This window comes from Corapipo altera, unplaced genomic scaffold (genome assembly GCF_003945725.1).
Source record: "Corapipo altera isolate COAL_440 unplaced genomic scaffold, ASM394572v1 67, whole genome shotgun sequence".
NCBI classification, from domain to species: Eukaryota; Metazoa; Chordata; class Aves; order Passeriformes; family Pipridae; genus Corapipo; species Corapipo altera.
In genome coordinates, this window is record NW_020884906.1 from 4958884 (window position 1) to 4971288 (window position 12405).

The 12405-nt window shown below is 46.5% G+C and overlaps 1 protein-coding gene and 1 long non-coding RNA gene across 13 annotated transcripts in view; one reads left to right on the plus strand and one right to left on the minus strand.

The window, feature by feature from the left end:
* NCOR2 (nuclear receptor corepressor 2) overlaps positions 1-12405 on the plus strand; it is a 238664-nt gene that overhangs the window by 53808 nt on the left and 172451 nt on the right. The gene's annotated exons all lie outside the window — the stretch shown is intronic.
* Positions 746-2751, minus strand: LOC113951436. Its single transcript, XR_003529150.1, has 3 exons — positions 2399-2751; positions 1203-1293; positions 746-1019 (listed from the first exon to the last, which is right to left on the minus strand). It is a non-coding gene; the product is annotated as an uncharacterized LOC113951436 (long non-coding RNA).

Below are 12405 nucleotides of genomic sequence, written 5' to 3' on the forward strand. Positions count from 1 at the left end.
GGCCCAGGTACAAGCCACAGCAGCACCTGGGGTGTTTTGGAGGCAGGTCCGGGGGGGTGGTCATGCAGCTTGGTGGGCTGCCAGGTGGAAGGAGACTGGGCATGTGCTTTGGTGAAATGTGATCGGCAGCAGTCCTGGCACTCCTCATCTGAGCTTGCTCTTGTGTCCATTTACTTTTCCTCGGGAATTTCCTCAGTGCTGTTTTTGCAATGGGGTTGTGAAAGTTCATGACCCAGTGAAGGACCTCTCCAAGACCTTTGTGTCCCTGGCTGAGTGGCTGCCTGGAGAAGTTGTTTATCTTTTCCCTTGAACGCCATGCTGAGCTGCATGTGGATTCCTGAGCTATTGTTTTCTTCTTGTCTGTTCCCCCCACCCCCACCCCCGCCATCCCATGGTGGAAGAGAGACAGAAATGGGAGTGCCCGGACCAGGAGGTGGTCCTTGGGGCTTTTCTACAGGTTGCAGCCAAGGAGAGCAGATTTGGAGGGCTGTACCCTCCTCCCTGCAGCCTTCACTGGGGTGCTTGGGGATGGTGGCCTGTGCTGTCTATGGTTTCCAGATTCAGCATTGGCCTCAAACCACTATTTCACAGGTGCCATAATTAATTATTGAAATGTCAGAGCTTATTTACTGCCTCGTGCCCTTGCTGTGGCTCAGATTTTGGCTAGAATTTGCTGTACCTTCTAGAGGTGGTCAGGAAGAGGACACTCGATGCATCTTTAGCTTTTATTGTCTCACAACCCCATTGTTGCTCTGGGGAGGTGTTGGAAATTAGTGAGGGAAGGGGCTTGAGGAGGGGTTCAGCATGCCACTGTGCTTTTAAGCACAAACTTAGTAAAACCCAAACTTCTTTAAATGTGCTGTTCCATCACAGCTTGTCTGTTCTGTGGAAATCATTGAAGCGTCCTGTTACTTCCAGCTGCTCCTGTGCTGCTGCACCCCAACGATATCTTCTGTTCACCACTTCTTTGGGTTTTTTTTCCTTCTCCTTTACAGCCTCGTGGATTTTTTTTTTTTTCCCTGTCGACACAATACAATCACTCCTTGTTAGCCTATCTTGCTCCTTCCTCTTTCAAGGAAGGGAAGGAGCAGGGGAACCAGATCTGATAATTCCAGTGAGTAGAACTGTTCCCCTGAGCCCTTTATAAAGAAATAAAAAGGCTCTCCTTCTCTCTGCTTCTCTTTGAGTTACAAGCACTTTACCCTCTTGGATTCCCTGCAGGCTCCTCATACTGCTAAAATTGAAACATCAAGATGTCTGAGGCAGCAGGAATTACCATCAGTGTTTTGACACCTGGAGGTACAATTTCTATTAGCTTTTATATAAAAACAACACCAGTTTTGCCAACAGAGTTCTCGTTAAATAATGCATGAAGACCCCACTCCTGACAGTAGGTATTTTTCTTTCACTTTCCTGGACCCTTGGATAATGGCTTAATTTTTGTGACCATTGGGGAAAACGATACACACTTTCACACATGGAAATACATCTGTGGGCACACACGTGCTTAACTCCCGGGCAGAGAGTCAATTACCCCATTTGCTAATTAATGTGGAGAGATGGGGGAAAAGCAATTTGAGGTTGGTCTGTTGAGCAGGCTTGGATTGTCGTTTTAGTTTTTTGAAGCAGCAGAACACAGTCCTCCTGAGAGCTCTGATGGTAAATAAGACTGCTTATGTGTGATCTGAGAGGGTCCGTGTGCCCCGAGACAGAGATGAGTGCAGGGTCATCAGGAACAAGAATGGGAGACTTGTGTTTTTGTCTGGATGATGCTTGGCATGGAGCATATGCTCTGTGCTCGCTTTTGGGGGAAATGAAGTGAAACAGAAGGGCACAGCATGTGGATGTGACTGCTAATAGTGAGAATCAAAGTACAGTTTTGACATTTCTAACCTAATAAGTGGTGCTGTGTGTGAGAGCCTGCTTATTTTCCTTTTTCACCATGAGATGCTTTGACAGAGGAGTAAAGTCCCATTTTGACGTTTCTGTCATTTTAACTAAAGAGAGAGATTACAGTAAATTGGATTAAGTGAAAATCTTCTTCAGATGTTTGTGGTTTGGGCTGATTTATGGATAGATGTCATTTGAACGTCATTCTGCATTTTTTAAGCATCTGCTTGATGGTTGCTTTAATGCTGTTGCTGCAAATAGTCCACGCAGAGGAGGGAAGGCTGAGCAAGCAGCAGCAACCCATGACAGAGCTAATGCTGGTGTGTGGCATGGGGACAGCAAAACACTGTCCTTCTCACGTTCCCAGACACCTCGTGCCAGATTCCGTGATGGGTGCTTGGTTCTCATTTGAGTTCTCTGTTATCTTCTGCTGAGAGTCATTTAAATAGGCTTTTAGAAGTATTTTTCCCACCCTGGAGGGAGATGGTTCAGCACATACATTCCTTACCATGCATTTGGCAAATCTTGGGTTGTCTGTTGCCCCGCGACCAGCGATGATGTTCTTCTTGGTTGCATGTCTCACGCAAAGTCTCCATCTTGGCCACTGTGTCACAGAGTCCTTCACTTGCTCTGTGTGTGTGAGTGACTTTTCCAGGAATGAAAATACTCTCCTGACCACGTCCTGGCTCACTAACACTAGCAACAGCATGTGAAAATACTTTGTCCATGTACTGATATTTCCAAAAGATTGTGTTGAAAGTTCTTCCATTAAACTTATAGCCTGAGACTTCTGAAATATATATGTCCTTCGTGGCTTCCTCCATCTAAGCTATTTAGAAGCTGCTGGTGCCATTTGGAAAGCTGCAGAATCTCTTGTGGGTGGTGATGTAATCAACACTGTAATCAAATCTGCCAGTGATGTCAGTGATGGAGTAGTCCACTGTTCCCTGGTGCAGTGATTAGTGTGTTGAGATTGAAATATCTGTGCAAATGGTGATGGGAAAGCGGGATGTAACACCTGGGCATTGTAGGGCAGTTGTTGGCCAATGCTGCTGCTTGAGCTGCCTCTGCTCTGTGCCAAGCAAAGGCAATGCTGGCCCAAGGCAGTGTGTGATGGGCTAGGAGCAAGAATATAAAAATTACCTTAATTCTCTGAAGAGGTTGGATGTCTTAGCTGGTGCCTGTATTGATTTTTACTGTCCTGGGGCAGAAAAGCACTGTCCAGACCTAAGTTACAGGTACAGAGAGGTACCATTGGAACACCAAATCCCTTCTTGGGATGAGTCAGCTGGTGATGCTTCTCATCGAGCCCCTCTGAACTGAGTCCCATTGGTTTGATTTGCAGTATCTCAGCACTGCAAATGATTTTCCCATGCTGCTGTTGACACCAGGATCATGGTCTTCTGTTTTCTGTCTCTGTGCCCAATTTTGCCTTTTGCTGTGGGAGCATTTTGTGCCTTGCTAGTGACTCAGAGTGCAATCCTTAAAACATTTTCTGTATTATTTTTCATTATATGATTATTAGTGGTAGATCGCGCTACTGAGGGAAGATAAATTTGTAATCCTGCTTAGTGGCTGATCTTATCCAGCTGAGTAGCTCTCACTGCCTAAGGAACAGTGACCTGGAATCTTTCCAACCCATCGGACAGGATGCTTTTCCCTTCTCAACTTCACACACATGGGTGTGACAGAGACCTTAAATGGTTTAAAGTTTAACAGTTTTACTTTGAAGTCTAAATACCTTCTGAAAACTAACCTTTGGGTTGGTGTGCCAAAGAGAACGGTGGTACCACAGGAGGTGGGTGACTTTAATGCATCAGTCTATGTGTTAAACAGACATCCCTGCATCTCTGGCAGCCTGGCTTGCTCTTTGGGATTGCTGAGCAGCATTTACAAAGGTTACCTGGCATGAATGACGGGAGGATCAAGCAGAAGAGCTTGATCACAACCTCAGGAAGGTTTGTGAGAGAGGCTGCAGCGGGAGCTCCAGGGGATGGCTCTGGCACTAGGGAAGGGCTCTGCTCCATTCCTTTCCATCGTGCTCCTACTGCTGGATGCCAGTAGAGAGGGTAGGTGGGTGAGCAGGAGTGGGAGAGCTGCTGCTTGTGAGCAGTGAAGAATAAAAAACATCTGCTCCAGCTGCGTGTCTCAGCGCTCTTGTTTTTAACTTTTCTCAGTAAAGCAAATGAGGAACCGGTGGTGCATTTCCTGGCAGGGACCTTGTCTTGTTGGAATTGAAGAGATATTTCCCTTTCTGCTCAGCTGGCCCTTTCTCCTCCTATCCCTCCCAGGCACGTAGCAGCCCCAGGCTGAGTTCAGTCAAGACATTTAGTTTCTCCTTTCTGGAGATGGTGGGAGGGCACTTGGTAACTTGTTACCCCTAACCTCATTCCCTGAGAAATGCTACATTAAATATCATAGTATCGTGAACTCCATCTAAAGAGACAAGGCTTATTCTGTCACCTCACTTATCTGCTTCAGAACCCCTTGTTGGAGGAGGGAGCACAGGCAGCTTGTATATGAAGCCAAAGAGCAAGGATGGGAATTGCTGTTCCCAAACATCATTTTGTGGAGAAACTCAGCTTCATGGGTCAGACCTGGAGTTCCTGAGGTCCCAGTTGCTCCAAGTTGGGAGCAACTGGCACTGGATACAGCCTCAGGCTGCTCAGAGGCTTCCTCCAAGCTGAGCAAGCATCCAAGCAGAGGGATCCTCTCTCTCTCCTCTCTGGATGCTCACCTGTGGTGGGATGTTCACAGCCCTTAGGGGTGGCTGGTCACACTCGGGTTTGCAGCCTGGGGAGCAAGTGAGTGAGCTCTCCTGATGTGCTCACTGCAGCTGGGAAGTGTTGCCAACACTCTGGAAAAGATGCTCCTTCACATACCAAAGGTGATATCCTGGGGCTGGCAGTGGGGAAGGAAGAAGAGGTGGTTTTTCTCTCTGATGTGGGTGAATCAGTGCTGTCTGTGATGGATTCTCACTGCGACAGGCTCTAAGTGGGAACTCCCAGGGGAAATTAGCCTGCAGCTTTTGCCTTTATTAAATATTCTCCAATGCCATCCCAAAGGACCGCTTTTTAGTGCTCCACAATGTTTCATCTGTATTTTTAACATCACCTACATAGAGTGTGACAATATATGGCCAATATTTGCATTAAAGCCTACGTACCAATAGTTAAGAAATGATAGATAGAGTGTTCTGTTCTTCAGGTCTGCAACATGATGGGGTCGTACAGGTAGGTGTGAGAACCTCAGCTGGAGATATTGCAGATTATTACAAAGTCCAATAACTTACTTAGAGTTATGGCTTATAGTGATTGATTCAGCCATTTATTCAAACACCTATTTAATGATTGATTAAGCCTTTATAAACTATTTGTAACTTTTAAAATGGGACCTGATGTATTGTAGCTCCATTAGCATCCAGCTAATAAAATACACTGTGGACCTGTAATGCCGATTAGTTTGACAGAAATTATATTTTAGGTCTTGTACGTGTTGAAGTATTAACTATCTTGTTACGGATTATTCTTGGTATGTTTAAGGCACAGAAGAACAGACTCCTCCCTTGTTCCTGCTCCCAGTGCCTGCAGGCATCATCCTTGGGAGCTTTGACAGAGCTCTTTGCTGAGGGAGCTAAAAAGCATTGAGGGTAGAGGGTGGTTTGCTTGGAGGCATGGGATGCCAAAGTGGAATTTAGTTGAAGAGGCTGGGCTGGACTGGGAGAGGGGGAAGGTTGCTCTGAAGCAGAAGAAGTCCAGGCTAAGCTCACATCCTGCACTGTGTCTGTGCTGTCTTCCTGAGTTCTCCTAGAATCATAGAATGTTTTGGGTTGGAAAGAACCTTAAAGATCATCCAGTTCCAACCCCCTGCCCCCCAAACCTTTCACTGGATCAGATTTCTCAGTCCCCCATCCAAGCTGGCTTTACCTTTGTTTAACCAAGTACCAGAAACTAAAGGTAAATTCTGTACACAAGGTTATAGGGGACTTTTTTTTTAGTGTGGCCTCTTTGTTCGTGTACAAAAGCATTTTTTTTCCATCAACTGCTCAACTTTCCATTTGCTTGAGCCGTACAGAGCTGGCAGCTGGGATGAGCTGTGTAATGGGATATCTGAATCGCAGCAGGAAACCGGCTCCAGTTTAAGCAGACCTGATTTAAAAGCACATTCAGTCAAACCAGTACAAACTCCTGCTCAGAGAAATTAAAACTGCTTTATGTCCGATCGATGTCACTTCTGCTCAGGTCAGTAACTGCTGCTGAGTGATGCTCAAGTGGACAATGAGTAGAACCTCTCAAGTGCAGGTTGGGCAATGTATGTCCCTGATGCTCTGCCCTTCTCATGGGGCTGTAGGGTGTAGGTGAAATCTGGCAAGGGCTGACTTTTCATCTGTCCCTGCTCTTGCCTAGCAAGGGACTTTCTGCTCATGTGATTAAATGATCTTGGTGACTGGTGTATGTTTGAAGGGTGATGCTGTGCTTTTTCCTTGGCAGTCTGAGCTTGTAGGACTTGGAAATGTTGTGGTGAGGCTGACGATGCAAATGAGCACATGGGGACGTGGGAATGGTCCTGCCCTGTGGGTGGCTGATGTAAAAACAAAACTGGGAAGCCTTTTTCAGGCTCGGGCTAGGGAGCAGGGAGGTGGTTTTGGGGAAGGCTGCAATTAATATTTCTCTTTCCATGTTGTCAAACAGTTCAGTATTCATTTCCTTACCTCTGGCATCTGCCTGCAATATTTGTATGCTTGTTTCTGGAGATTTCCTACTCGTCGACAACCAGCCATGCCATAGGAGATGAGGGGAGAAGGGGTTGGCTCTGGTGGCCTGTGCCTGTTGTTTGGTTCCCAGCCAGCTGTTCTGCAGCTGTTTTCAGTGCAGAGACCAGAATTATTTGAACTGAGAGGGTTTCCCAGAGCTCACCCCTATGCTGGGCAGGAGGTGGCAGGAGATGAAGGTGCCCTGCCTGCAGCCCCCTCCAAGGGGAGGTGGGTGTGTGGGTGTTGACTTTGAGTGCCAGGTGCTTCTCTGGGACATTGTTATAGGGTGGAGAAAGTGAAGGTTTATTTACCCCATCTGACTGCTTAAATTTTCTTTCTCTTGATTCTTCTCTGTCTGTGAAGTTTATGACTTTAACACAGGGCTCAGAAATAAACCGTGGGGGACATTAATGAATTGCAAGAGGGGAAACAGCAAATTCCCCTTTGGGTAAGACTTTACCGTTCAAGCCTTGACCTTGTTAAAACTTGTTAACTCAATAAAAGTCTGAGTATTTAAAGACAAGTGACTTCTTCCTGCCTTGAGGGGCATAATTAAGCCATTCCACACCCCTTAAACCAGGGTTGTGGGAGGAGAACTAAGGAGCTCCCTATCCTACCTGTTTAAGTCAGTCAAAACCCCTCTACCTGGGTCATCTCTGTCCTGCAAGGCAGCACCCCTGAGCTGTGTGGAGCTACTGCTGTGAGGCTCTGGAAGTGCTGGGAGAGTCTGGCAGTGATTGCGTAGGATTGCTGTTTCCCAACTGTTGGGAGGATGACATTGCTCCTTTTTCAGGGTAGGCAGTTCTTGCATCGGTTGAAATTGTGGTCAAGTGTTTTGTATTAAAGCAGACTGAATTTCCTGGGTAAAGAATGCAGCTGAGCTTCATGGAGTGTGGAGGCGGGGAGGAAGGTGAGGGGGGTTATGTTCATCCGTAAAAATTCCTGTACAACTTTAAACTGGAGAGTTATCCCAAATACAGAAACTTTCTGTGTTTACAGTTTGAAGTGGCATGTTTGTGCCTGGTGAGCTGTAATCAGTACTTGCTGATGTGAATCCTTCTGGAATTGCAGCTCAGAAGATGGACAAATAAGGACCCTCCCATCCAACTAAGCCTCAGGAACACGTACATGCTGACCAGCTGCGCAGAGGAGTAATCCCTGATGTGACTGCTTTACACCTGGAGTGGTGTTACTGCCTCTTGGCTATTTAAAAAGCATTGGGCTTGATTTTTTATTTTTCCCATGAAGTCTTCACTTCTGTGCTGTCTTCTCCCTGTGAGAGTGTGTTTTCCAGTGTCTTTCCCACAGTAAGATTCTCTGTGAGGGCAGAGTCTGTGTTTGGTGAAGGTTGGGTGAACTGTGAAGAGCAGGCAGGGGTGGCTTGGTTGGATCTGTTTTCTCTGTGTGGGTTTGTGGGGGGGTATTGAAGGGCTCCCACAGAGCAGCAGGCCATGTGCTATACCATGGTACAGAGACCTCACAGGCACCACAGCTATTTTTAGTGAAATCCACCATTATTGGCTACTCTCATTAAAATACCAGAGCTGTTAAGGGTGGTTGTTTCATGAGCAACTCAGCTGCCCAAGCAGAAGTGATGGAGATTTGGGGACGATAATCGTCTTAGTTATCCCTGTGTAAGCTGTCCTGTGTCAGCTTGATATCATGGGAAACTCATTGCTTCAGCAGGGACAATTTTGGATGCCATGTCTTTTCTTGCTGTAGGTAACCAGCAATTAAATCTTACTTTAAATCTGAGGCCTTCATCAAGGTTACAAGCTCAGTGCGTAAAGGTGCTGGGAAGCATCCTTAAGTACCTCCCAGATGGACTCTGGAAAGATTATTATGCCATAATTTGTTTCTATAGCTCTACAAAACCAGTATTTGACCTTGGGACTATGACTCTGCTATTCCCTCTGCTAGCATTCCCAGTGCTCTTGTCCAGACCAGGCTGGTCCAAGTTCAATGACTCGGAGATAGAGCTGCTTTTTGCCCATGAGATGTACTGCCCAGCAGAGGAGGATTGCTTTGTGTCACATGTTTCCCTCGTGGTTTTCTTTGTTTCTATTACATGGCTGAAAGGTTCGAGGGTGAGGAACCATCTGAAACCTCAGCCCCAGGATAGGTGGGTGCAGGGGGGCGGGAGGTACCTGCTTGTGCCTGCACAGTGGCAGCAGTGAATTGGGCCAGTGACTCATCTTGAGAATAGCTTGATGTTGGCAGCTAAGGTGGTTTTTTCTCTCTTTTTTTTTTAAGTAGTTATTAGTTATTATTATTAAATAGCTTTGAGTTCAGCAATTGCTAAACAGGTTGGACTGATAGCCCAGGGACTGGGCATTTTGCGGGCAAACAAGGCAAAACTCTCCCCTCACTCCCATACCAGGGAGACCAGAGTCTTCTGACCCTGTCTCACTGGCACTCAGGGCTTCTGCATGGAAGAGCAAACCATTCAAGATGTCTCATTTGTGTAGCATGAATTTCAGTCACCTTTCAAGGACTCCTTCAAACTATTCCACAGGCTCCCAGAAGCCTGTAAATGACAGGCTGAAAACCATTGCTCTGAGCCCAGGAGAGACAAATGACAAAGGGTATGACCAGGCTGCAGCTTGAGAAGAGGCCTGATCAACAAGGCAGGACTCCTGGTCTGCTGGGCTCTGACTGACAGCTTTGGACAGCTTGTTGTCAGCAGGACTGAGCTTGGCAGGGAAGCACTGAAATCCCGTTTGCCCACTTGTGCGGGTTCAGTTATTAAACACATCAGGAATCCCCATCTGTTTTGTAAGACTGTCTGTAGAAACATAACCCAAAGCTTGGCTCCTGCAAAGTGCCGTTTGCCTTGGAGAGAAGCTGGAGAGAGCTGGAGCTGTGCAAGCTTTTCCTTCTTTTCAGGGTAAGACTCCCCTGTGGATGCAGAATGGTTTTGCTGCACTGGGCTGTGGTTTGTGTAGGGGGTATTTGAGAAAGGGGATGGAGGAGGAGGTGGAGGTGATGTTCTCTTGCCCCCCCTTCCCTCGCTGCCAATTGTCCGGCATTCTGAGAGGTGCTGGACATTGTATGCAAACGTTTGAGGGTTTTTTTTGTACCTCTAGAGAGGCTTTGACTTTCTGTCTAGAAGCTATTAATTACCTGGACAAGGAAAGCAGAATGTACCCAATTAATGGCTCCTACCGCTTAGACCTGTCTCTCCGACTGATCTGCAGTGGACTAATGAGCAGCTCCTTTTGCTGGGCCACCAGCAAGGCAGAACTTCTCATCAGTTTTCCTGGGGAGAAATGAAAGCAGCAGCAACGTGCAGGAACAAATAGCTAGAATTCAGTTATTAACCTGGGCTGAAAACTGACTCTATCTGCTAGTAATTACCTGGGGGATGTTAGGAGGAAGGCCTAGGGGAGGGTTCAGAGCTAGTATTTGACAGACTATCACAAGCAATTGAGGGAGCATTACTTCAGTTCCCATCTGGAGTCTGGGGTGCAGCGATGTGCTGGGTTATGTGTAGTGACTGCAGTGCAAACCCGGAGTGAAATGGGTTAGTTTAAAACAACTCTGCTCCCAAGCAACTCCCTCCTTTAGTGATATTTTATGACACAGCTGCATAGCATCTCATATTTTTGAGTATCTTGGTTTACAGGTCATTTAATTTATTTGCAGGCTTCGTTTTGGATCCCTAGGGTAATTTGGTTCCTTTGCACGTGTCTTCCTAGGGAGGCATTAAATTGTGCAGTTTGTCACAATAGTTCAGCTTTTATGCTGGCAGTTGGTGCTCTTCAAAGATCCTCGTGTGAAGTTTAGACTCCTGAATCATTAGAGGATCATGAAAGAAAGGGAATAATTTAGAAGGCAAAGATGTTTTGTCGTCTTTGAAATTGGGAACGTGCGAAAGGAGAAAATGTTTAGTGGTACAATCTGCCTCAAAGAACTTATCTTAGGAACTCCAGAAAATGAACTTCCCTTCTTTATTCAGGATGTAAATAACTGAAAATGTCACTCCTGAGCTGAGTAATTTGTTCAACAAAAGGATCTGGAGGAGTGACTCCCCTCGCTTTCATGAACGTGCCCAAGACATCAGAGGACCTGTCTCTTTAGCAACATGAACTGAAGGGTTTGAAAATCAAATGAGCAGTGTGTTCTGTGCAAAATATATAAATAAATCTCGCAGGTGCTTTGTAACCTGCCTTGCATTTTAAAAGCCTTGTTTATCTGGATAGTCTGGGGTTTAGGTTGACTCCTGGGAACTGCAAGTGGGCGCAGTGGTGATGTGTTGTTACAGTGACGGTTGTTAATGTGCTGTTTAATGTACTTGGGAGCGTGGCTGAAATAGCCACACGGTTGCTGTACCATTATTGCACAATGGCAAGGAATTGCGTGGTTTTTTCTTGATTCAAGGCTGTTGGTGTGTGTTTATTTAACTGAGATTAGAACTGCGTAACAGTCACAGTATTTAAGCCCATGTTTAATGTAAGAGGGAGTAGCTAAGTAGGAAGGATGTTGTACAGTGTGTGCAGGGAAGAGGCAGGAGAGAAATGCGGTCTGGGAGTGAGAAGAGAAGGAGTTTTGCCCTGGAACAGGCTGTCTACTTGTGCCCCATGGTTAAAATTGCCTGGATCCCATCCCTGGTGGATGTGGCAGCACAGGGTGAATATTGCAGCATTGTAGGCTACCAGGCGGGGAGTTGGGTAGAAGAGGAGGAGAGCTTGCTTTGTTCCTTTGCACAGCCCATCTTGCCCCAACAGATGTGCTTTTTAGTTTCAACTCCTACATTTCTGTATCTGGAGCTTTGGGCTGGGCTTCCATCACAAAATGGGGCATTTTCATCGTTTTTTCCATCCCTGGGGTTTTACCAGTCACTTCTGTTGGTTTGCTTTTGCTGTCCTGCGCTGATTTTCTTATCTGTCTCCTTTTTGGCTTCCTAACCTGTGCTCTGGCCATCTGACTGTCACTCCTTTCCTTTCCTCCCTCAGTCCCCTGCCCTGTTTCCCTTTGCAGTCCCAGTGCCCGAGTGGTTTCATGTTTAGGTTTTTTTTAATTTGCTCTCCGGGCGTTTCCATTTGTCTTTGCGGATCATCTTCAACAAAGGCCTCGCGTGGTCTAATTTGTTTTCTATTTCCAGCCCAGACTTAAAATAACTCCTTTGTTCCATGAATGGCCCATGCATGGATCCAAATCCCACCTCCCCTTTTTCTTTTCGTGTGGGTTTCTGTTTCACTGTTCCTTGTCACTATCTTTAATTATTTGAAGTGTCCCTTTTGGGCATTTAGGCTGCAACTGCCAGTCAGTAGCAGTGGGTTGCGTGTGGCCGTGTGCGTGCCGGCTCTCTCCACTTCCCGGCAGAGCAGCATGGGAATGGGTTTTGCAGGGCCATGGGTGCCCTGGCACAGGGACCAACGATGCTGTTGCATAACAAGAGCAGCTCCCTGCTGACAAACTCACTGTCCAAAGAGCCACGGGTTGTCTGCGTGGTTTTGCAGTCTCAACTGCAAAATCAGGAGGTGCTTGCTTTTTTTAAAATTGATTAGAAGGGGAAAATCCAATAATGGGAGTAGGGAAATTACAGGAAAAGAAGCACGTCGTGGCAGGATTTGAAAAGCAAAGACTCAGACGTTGGTGCTGACCTGAGGCTGGAGCTGTGGCCAGGCTGGCACTTGGTGTGTGGCTTGTGCATTTTAATAAGACAATGTCCCTGCAACTGGGGAGTGATGGCTGAGCGCTCCTGCAAAGAGAAATGGGTCAGTCTTGTTCATTTAAGCACATACATGTCCCTCTGGGAA